Genomic DNA, 9,998 nt, shown 5'->3' with positions numbered 1-9,998 from the left:
GGGCGGGGTTTGTCTGGGTTTGTGATGTCACAAACCTGGGAAGTAACTTGTTGTAGTCCCTACCAGCCGTTTTTATAGGCATTAAACTGCCAGAATTTTAAAAGACGATATCTCTGTTTGCATTGAACTTTCAGCTTCGTAACTTTGCAGATATTGTTTATGCTCAAACAGCAACATTACCCACTAACACGTTAAAAAAGTGAAATCGCAATCAACCACCCCTTTAATATAGGCTGTGAGTCTTAGGTGCCCCCTACTGGGCAAGTATGGTACTTTCCATTGGGCAGCACCAAAAGAACTGGAATGAACTAGTGAACTTTGGGTGACTTCCAAGAATATGTCAAGGATGGCACAAACAAGTATGATGAATGGCCATAAGGACACCTGCATCTAGGGAGAGAGGATGAGACTAAAGTTGAAATGGAAAATGGTTCAAACCAGTGGGAGTCTACGATTAGAAAGTAAACCAAGAGGAGTATGAATTAATTATAGCAAAACTAATGGGGTAAAACCAATCAGAGGCCGAGTTGTCAATTTTTGGTTAAAAAGACTGATAAGAACAAGGCATAAGTATGGCTGCCCGGATAGACAAAGACTCAGATGCGGCGGCTGTCATCTCGGCTTTGTTGCAGTGTTCAATAAAGTCTTATTTTGGCATCTGGAACACCGTTTCTAGAGTTTTATTTTCGACTTTGAGAAGACCATTGTTTGTCCCACAACAGTGAAAGTAAAAGTCACATGATCATTGTTTAACATACTATAACCTCCAAGAAACACCACATACATAGCCACTCTTCAGGTATAAGGGGCTTTCCTTGCCATTAATGCTTGGATAATGCCTTACTTACACTGCACACATCTGTGGTGCATCACGGCTCCGACATGGCCACCGGAGCTGATACGTTTCCCTCTGATTAAAAATAATGGCTAGTAGGCCTGGGTAAATAATATCAATTTCTCGATTTTAATCGATTCTTATTTTGATGAAACTATTGATTCTTAAGTTTTTGTATACAAATCAACTACTTTTAACCATCAATATTACAGTAATATAGTACCAACTGACTCCCATGTATATACAACATTAGTCGAGATTAGGGATGTAATGATTAACCGCAAGCCGGTTGAAAATCCATTTAAATATGTGACAATTCAAATCGGTTGAGATGATAAACAAATCATAAAAAGTTTAGATGGTATTTTTTCTTTTCATCTTGTCTCTGTATAATGCATATTAAAGTTCATAAGTGCAGAGCTGCTTTGCTTACAGCGGAAATCAATGAAACGCTTTAAGCGCCACCTGCTGGCAGAGAGTGCATCTGTGTCTCATTCAGCTCGTCTGCTGTTTCTGTTTCATGCAGATATTTTTTATGCATAGTTTCACAAAACTGAAGTCAAATAATTCTGTTTTTGCTTCAAATTTCGAAATCATACAATCTAATTTAGATTAAAAACTGCTCATGTTGCATGTATGCAGCATCTTTGTTTGGATCATGATTAAAATGCAGTGGTTGCCTGCCTCTAATTTTAAATGGAGAGAGCACAGACAAAGCCTTCATTTGTTTATATTAAGAGATTTCTTTTATTTGCGTTACTTGTTTGATTTGGGGCTTGTTTTAAAATTTCAAATTAGTTTTGTTATTTACATTTACATTATATTTAAATGTTGTTGTTTAGCAGACACTTTTATCCAAAGCGACTTACAAATGAGGACAATAGAAGCAATCAAAACCAACAAAAGAGCAATAATATGCAAGTGCTATATTAGTATATTATTATAGTGTTATATTTCAATTTCACAAAGAAACGTGCAGCATTTTGTCCAAGCAATAATAAAAGGACACATTTAATTTATCATGTCTTAAATCTCATTTTGTTAAAAAAAAATCGTGAATTGAATCGTGACTTGAGTGAATCGTTACATCCCTAGGCGAGATTATTTTTCCTTGAGAAAAATTTCAATGTACTGTACCGGATGTTTATCCAAAATAATCGATACTGAATCAAATCGAAATCTAATTGAATCGCAAGTTTATAGAGCATAATCAAATCAAATTGTGAAATTTGTGTCAAACCCAGTCCTAATGGCTGGTGCGGTGGCTGTGAGGTACATAAACTTGCCAACATCCGTCAGCATGACTTACTGCGAGAGGAAAAATTGTGTTTTAGTCGCATAACATTGGTTGATGGAAACGCTGTCATTTTTGTGTCCCCATCCCCCAACCATTCGAATTTCTGTAGGTGGGAATTATTTGTAATGATTTTCTAATGAGCCGCTTTGTGATATCACAAAGCCAGAAAACAAACGCTGTAGTCCAAACGAGCCATTCGTTGTAGTTCTTGAAAAGGGATTTTTTTAAAAACTAAATATCTCCCTTTGGAGTGCACTTTGAGATTTGTAACTTTCTAGATCTTTTTTATGCCCAAACATACACACTACACACTGACTAAAATTAAAAAAGTGAAAAAGCATAATAGGACCCCCTTTAATCACTGTAGGCTATATAAGCCTAGTGAATATAGTTTAAATCTCTAGATCAAACATGTAAATAATAAAGATAATAAAGACTAATAAAATCAGAGTAATGTTCTACAGGAACACACGTCGCGTGCACTTTGATCACAGTCAGTCTCCTCTTACTGTCATTTATTTATCCTGTAAAAGCCTCTGTGACATTTATATTCAGACAATTACACGCTGTTGTCCCTTCACAGTTCCTACTCTCATAACTTACTCGCACTGCATGTTGACTTTTAAACCTAAATTGTTTTTATCTAAAATGTTTTTGCGCCGAATATTGTCTCCCTCTCTGTGTTCCGTCTGTTTAACGCGTGTGACCGCCGCGCCGGCGCTCTTTCAGTAAAGATTTCAACTTAACGCAGACTGTCAGGGTGTGCCTTTATGCAAAAATGGAAAGGCTCGCGTGAATTTGTGACATTTACAGATAAGGATATGACCGTGAACAGAAAGTTTTTTTGCGCTGAGGTTAGCACCTGACAGGGCAAGCCATTACGCTAATGCATCAGCTTGAAGCTTAAAATAAAGATTTCTCATGTTTTGGGCAGCTTGGATCACGTACTTTTCCTGCAGGAGCTCATTCTGTTTCCTCCAATATTTTTTAATGCATTTTGTCCATAGAAATGCGTTATTCAGTGCTGTAATTTGACGCGACCGGCTGCAGTTGTACGTGCACTGTGGGCAGACCCGACTAATCGATAATGAGAATCGTTGTCGATGATTTTCATTATCGATTTTATCAATGTTTGCAATGAAATGCGAAAGAGATGCTTCCCCAGGTGGCTTCTGTGCGCACAATCCAATACGGTGTGAAACACAGACAAATATTGGCTACTGCTTTGGGTTTGCAAAAACACAAAAATATGTCAAAATATCCATCTTAGTGAGTTTTCACTTAAATGCAGTCAGTTATGTCTTAAATGAACATAAACAGTTAGTAAAGTAATTGAATGCTTGTCAGTATATTAGAACTGTGCATTTAGTCTTAAAGTGACAGCAGCCTAATAAACCTGCTGCTGTCTCTGTCATTTAATCTAAATCAAACAACAAAAGAAAATGAGGCCCCCAGAAATCTAGGACCAGCACTGCACTTCAGACACACATTTATGTGGAAAAATGCATTTTGGTATGACTTTCAATCAAGTTTGTAAATCAAGGCTGCTGAGTGGATTGCGATTGTAGCTCCGTGTAGCTTGGCTTTTCTGTTGAATCTCTATCTTACAATCACTCTCAGTTGTTTAAAGTGATAAAATATCACTTAATTCCCACCATTTTTCTGATATTATCCATCAAACTAATCTAATTTGATCGTTGGCTTTTAATCTAAAGCCGCGAGTGCAGAGTGTTAGCATTCGTTAGCCGGTTAGCTTGTCATTCGCATTTCTATTCGCATCTATTACGGTTTTCTTTTTCTCTCGCTCCGTTTTTCACGAGTTCATCAAACAACAGTGCTAAGTAATAATCATTCATCAATCACGGTAAGAAATGGCTTCTTCTCCTGCTATTGTTGTTTGCACCCATGCAGCCTCATGTCACTTGGAATCTGCTGTGGAGCAGAAACAAGTTTGTTTTATGCACTGTTCTTATAGGCCTACAGGTATGCTTGGACTGTTGGGGAAAACTCAAATAAATAAAAACAATACATTAAAAAAAAAAAATGATTGTGTAGAAATGTCATCTTAGGGTAGCTTGCCACAGCCTTTTAAATGAAGAACAAATATAGACAGCATGCAACAACTCTAACAAGCTGTCAATGGTCCAAACATTTTATTATTGTGTTACATGACTGATGTTTACTACATATAACTTGGTTATTGCTTGATTCAGCATTTACTGTTGTATACGGTTACTGAATGTGTGATGTGTCAAATAAAACCATTTTATTAAAATACATTCTTCTATATCATTCATTTCTGTAGAGTTGGACATTTTAATAAGGATCAAATGAGTGAGTTCAGCTTTGAGAATGAAAACCAACCTGTTTGTTCCTCAGTATCTTCATGTTTGACTCTGAATGCTTCTTCAATCTTCATGTCTTCACTCTCCTCTTTAATAAACTCCATCTTTGTTTGTTCCTCAGTATCTTCATGTTTGTCTCTGAATGTTTCTTCAATCTTCATGTCTTCACTCTCCTCTTTAATAAACGCCATCTTTATAATAGTGTGTCACGAGGATCTCAGTTAACTCACCAGTTTTTCTGTGTATTTGAACACTTTGTCCTGTTTGAAATGGGAATAATAAACAGGAAGAAAAATAAATCCAAAATAAATCTCTAAAATTATCTAAATCAATGTAACTAAATATATAATAAGTGTCATTATTGTAATAAGATACATTATGAGTTCAGCTTTGAGAATAAAAACCAACCTGTTTGTTCCTCAGTATCTTCATGTTTGTCTCTGAATGTTTCTTCAATCTTCATGTCTTCACTCTCCTCTTTAATAAACGCCATCTTTATAATAGTGTGTCACGAGGATCTCAGTTAACTCACCAGTTTTTCTGTGTATTTGAACACTTTGTCCTGTTTGAAATGGGAATAATAAACAGAAAGAAAAATAAATCCAAAATAAATCTCTAAAATTATCTAAATGTAACTAAATATATAATAAGTGTCATTATTGTAATAAGATACATTACACTTTCATGAAAACATTTGAAGTTTGTTTGGAGAAGTTGCGATTACACGTTTGTGTTTGTATTTTGAGCAGCGTGCGGTGAATCGAGCGTTTCGAATCACTGAATCATTTGACAATTGATTCGTTTGACCCTGAGTTTCGAACAGATGCGTTTCTCCATCACTGCTGGCCAGTGACTGGATTTATGTTTATGATAAACTGAGCGAAATAAGACGCACCTTTCCTGTTATTCATGCGCCTTACTCACACAAAATAACCTTTATTAATGTCACTAAGTAAGCAGTGTTACATTCACTAATAATTCATTTCAGTTTTATGCAATACAATTCTCTAAATAAGTTGTAATGATTCAAACTCGTTAAATGATTAAAAGCACACACCTTTCTTCAGCCGAATCACTGACGCAGCCTTATGACGTCATAACCACAGACCAAAATAAAAGCATTTTACATTAAAAAAACAAATATAAATAATAACGTATAGAATTAATTGGAGAGATGAACTGCACAAGCTATCAATACCACTGAGCTTAGATATCTAGTTTATATCTAAATGTAAACAACTGTGAAATGCTTTCAATTCATGAGTAATTAAGATAAACTCCCGTATCTTGGTCTTCAAATTACAGGACTACAAAGAACTTCTGAATATTTCAAACTCATAAGAGTTTGTGAATCCAAATCAAATTTGTGGCTGCAGACAGATTTAACTGTTTATTAACTGAAACTGAATCCTTATGACAAATTGTATTCATCTGACTACATCTGAGTTTCTCCCCAGAACATAAAGACAATAAATCTAATTTCATCTTTATTTCGTTAAAGTGGATTTCATTAAAGGTCCACGACTGAAGAATACATGCTGAAAATGAACAAATCTTCTGTAAGGACTGGATGGAAAGGATAATATGGTCTGTATTTGAGCTTATAGATTTCAGTGGTAATGTTTTTTTTTTTATATTAGCAGTTTGGTTTAAAATAGTTTTTGCAGTATAATGGAATATGGATCATTGATTATTACCTTTTCAGTTTCTTTAATTGGCAAAAAACATGACAGCATATTCAGTTGTTACTCTTCATCTTCCCTTCCCTTATGAAAAGGAAGTTTACTTCAAGTTCATTTTATGTAGTATACTTATGTAATGTTGAAGTAAATTTTTTAAGTATACTTCATGTAGTAAGTATACTAACATCTATATACTATTAGTATACTTGTAAGTGTACTACTTGAATACCGCTTGGGACTAAATTGGCCCACTTTTTAGTATATAAAAGTATACTTTTAAGTGTACTATAAGTGTAACAGTGGTGAACTTTAAGTGCACAACTAGTCCACAATTACGTTTTCATTTGTACTGCAAGTGAACTTATGAGTATACTAATAGTTTACTATTGTAATACTTGTAGTAAATGATTAGTTTGTGAAAGTACACTTTGACGTATACTCTCAAGAAACTAGTAGTTTACTAGTCTTATACTGCAAGTGTACTTGCAAGTGTTCTGTTAGTGTACACTTAGTTTACTAGTCTTATACGGCAAGTGTACTTGCAAGTGTTCTGTTAGTGTACTCTTAGTTAAGGAGTAATTTACTAGTCTTATACGGCAAGTGTACTTGCAAGTGTTCTGTTAGTGTACTCTTAGTTAAGTAGTAATTTACTAGTCTTATACTGCAAGTGTTCTGTTAGTGTACTCTTAGTTTACTAGTAGTTTACTAGTCTTATACTGCAAGTGTACTTGCAAGTGTTCTGTTAGTGTACACTTAGTTTACTAGTCTTATACGGCAAGTGTACGTGCAAGTGTTCTGTTAGTGTTCTCTTAGTAAACTAGTAGTTTACTAGACTTATACTGCAAGTGTACGTGCAAGTGTTCTGTTAGTGTTCTCTTAGTAAACTAGTAGTTTACTAGACTTATACTGCAAGTGTACGTGCAAGTGTTCTGTTAGTGTTCTCTTAGTAAACTAGTAGTTTACTAGACTTATACTGCAAGTGTACGTGCAAGTGTTCTGTTAGTGTTCTCTTAGTAAACTAGTAGTTTACTAGACTTATACTGCAAGTGTACGTGCAAGTGTTCTGTTAGTGTTCTCTTAGTAAACTAGTAGTTTACTAGACTTATACTGCAAGTGTACGTGCAAGTGTTCTGTTAGTGTTCTCTTAGTAAACTAGTAGTTTACTAGTCTTATACTGCAAGTGTACGTGCAAGTGTTCTGTTAGTGTTCTCTTAGTTAACTAGTAGTTTACTAGTCTTATACTGCAAGTGTACTTGCAAGTGTTCTGTTAGTGTACTCTTAGTTTACTAGTAGTTTACTAGTCTTATACGGCAAGTGTACTTGCAAGTGTTCTCTTAGTGTACTCTTAGTTAAGTAGTAATTTACTAGTCTTATACTGCAAGTGTTCTGTTAGTGTACTCTTAGTTTACTAGTAGTTTACTAGTCTTATACGGCAAGTGTACTTGCAAGTGTTCTGTTAGTGTACTCTTTGTTATGTAGTAATTTACTAGTCTTATATTGCAAGTGTACGTGCAATTGTTCTGTTAGTGTACTCTTAGTTTACTAGTAATTTACTAGTCTTATACTGCAAGTGTACGTGCAAGTGTTCTGTTAGTGTACTCTTAGTTTACTAGTAATTTACTAGTCTTATACTGCAAGTGTACGTGCAAGTGTTCTGTTAGTGTACTCTTAGTTTACTAGTAATTTACTAGTCTTATACTGCAAGTGTACGTGCAAGTGTTCTGTTAGTGTACTCTTAGTTTACTAGTAATTTACTAGTCTTATACTGCAAGTGTACGTGCAAGTGTTCTGTTAGTGTACTCTTAGTTTACTAGTACTGTACTAGTCTTATACTGCAAGTGTACTGGCAAGTGTTCTGTTAGTGTTATCTTAGTTAAGTAGTAATTTACTAGTCATACTGCAAGTGCACTTGCAAGTGTCCTGTTAGTGTACTCTTAGTTAACTAGTAGTACTATTTATTTATTATTTTTGCACTTTAAGTACACTACAATGTTCCTATGTACCTATTAATTTTTATACTTGACATATACCTTTTAATTGTACTTTTAATTTAAAGTTCAATCTTATGGATGCTGTCAGTGGACTACACAAAAAAAAAATCATATACTCAGAATTACAAACATAAATTTTCTTTATAAATCCATTATTTCTTACAAATCTTTTGTACTGGATTCCACATAAACATAAAATAACAATGACAGGCAAATTTACACCCCAGTTCAAAAATCTGTAAACACAATGTTTAAGGTAGGGTTATGCAATAAATCAGTCTCTGGAGAAAACACAAAAAAGGAAATCCAATAATTGTTCAAATATATGACAACAACTGTTCTATTCATATGGGTTTCTTTGCAGTAGTTTGTTTGATGTAGCTTTCGTTGTTGCCTTTTTTCCTTATGATGCATCTCACATCTTGCATGGTGAAGTCAGGGAACTTTGACAGCGCATGGTCTGTGAATTAACACATTAACACATTAACACACACACACACACACAGAGAGAGAGAGAGAAAACAAAAATATTTTTTCTGTCACCCCAAAGTCATCATCCAGAATTAACACAATAAAACAGTCAAAGCAGCATGTAGTCCTTAGTGAAAAATAAATATACTTAATTGTATTTAAAATATATTTATTTCATGATAAGTATACTAAAATAGATTGACATGTCTATACTAACTGAAAATAAACTCTACATGTAGCTATTTCATGCTTGCATCAAGCACAAACTTAGTGCCCTACAAATTAATTTGTAAAATACTATACTTTTTGCAAATGCATTTGGGGAAGGATGAAATATATATATTCATCCGTAAGAAAGTACACTGGCTTGGTTCTTAATTCCATCTACATGTTTATTTTTTTTTTATATTCATCTTTAAGAAAGTACACTGGCTAGGTTCTTAATTCCATCTACAACATGTTTAAAAAAAAAAGTGATGACCTACACACACACACACACACACCCATATAAACCAACTGGATGAAACCTTTGAAAGAGGATGCTCACTTCATAACCCCAATGACATGTCCATACTCACTCAGCCCAACAAATTAGTCTCGGTAAGGGATGAATGAAGCAACTCATCCTATGATCCTGTAGCTGTATGAAGGCCATATTAATGTATGTCTGTGGGGATTGTTTGTATTGTATGTTGTCATATTATTAAGGCTGCTGTATGAGTTCTCACCTAAGATTATGGCACAAGAGACAACATCACATTCTGTGTATTGATATTTGTTTGTTCCTTCGCCCCTTAAAAGTGTCTTAAGTATTGTAATAATGTGATTTTAACCTTGGCCTAAATATAGGCTACAGTATGTTCAGTGAACGGGGCTTGATAAGTCAGTTTCTCCTCACCTAACTTTCACAAGCTGTGAAATTCACCAATAATCAATTTTGCTGTACTTTTGCTAAACATCTGAACTCGGTAGAGTGCACACTATTGGGAATCTGTGTTGCAGATCTGGCACATTTTTCAGAAGAAACATTTAGAGACTAGAAACTCATTGCAGTTAAAGACACAAGTCTCACCATGTATTTCAAATCTGAGAATAATTAAATTATTTTAAAATGATGCTGTGTACTATTATTTTTTTTTAATGATATTTTTTTTTGGGGGGGGGTGGCAAATCAAAGAAAATGAGAGAAACATCTAGTATGTTTCTGTTAACAGGTGCTGTAAGGGCAGAATTTCCAAACACAACTTTTGCCTACAGCGCAAATGTAACAATGAGCAAGTTGCAAATAAAACAATTTAATTTGTTAAAGGGGTCATATGATGCAATTTCAATTTTTCCTTTCTCTTTGGAGTGTTACAAGCTCTTGGTGCATAAAGA

At 34.6% G+C, this 9,998-nt stretch overlaps 1 protein-coding gene and 1 long non-coding RNA gene across 2 annotated transcripts in view; one reads left to right on the top strand and one right to left on the bottom strand.

Moving 5' to 3' along the window:
• The window catches only part of LOC107694851 (gastrula zinc finger protein XlCGF7.1-like), a 9,988-nt gene extending 4,441 nt beyond the window's left edge, over positions 1 to 5,547 (bottom strand). Inside the window, exon 1 of the mRNA XM_016494546.1 lies at positions 5,535 to 5,547. The gene's annotated coding sequence lies outside the window, so the exon portion shown is untranslated. The remainder of the gene's footprint in view (positions 1 to 5,534) is intronic.
• A 3,397-nt stretch (positions 5,548 to 8,944) lies between these two features.
• On the top strand, positions 8,945 to 9,094 carry LOC107694853 (uncharacterized). Its single transcript, XR_001634927.1, has 2 exons — positions 8,945 to 8,991; positions 9,058 to 9,094. It is a non-coding gene; the product is annotated as an uncharacterized LOC107694853 (long non-coding RNA).
• The last annotated feature ends 904 nt before the right edge of the window (positions 9,095 to 9,998 follow it).

This window comes from Sinocyclocheilus anshuiensis, unplaced genomic scaffold, assembly GCF_001515605.1.
Source record: "Sinocyclocheilus anshuiensis isolate Anshui unplaced genomic scaffold, SAMN03320099.WGS_v1.1 scaffold98, whole genome shotgun sequence".
NCBI lineage: Eukaryota > Metazoa > Chordata > Actinopteri > Cypriniformes > Cyprinidae > Sinocyclocheilus > Sinocyclocheilus anshuiensis.
Note: the sequence above shows the minus strand (reverse complement) of the source record. Positions and strands in the feature narration are given on the sequence as shown.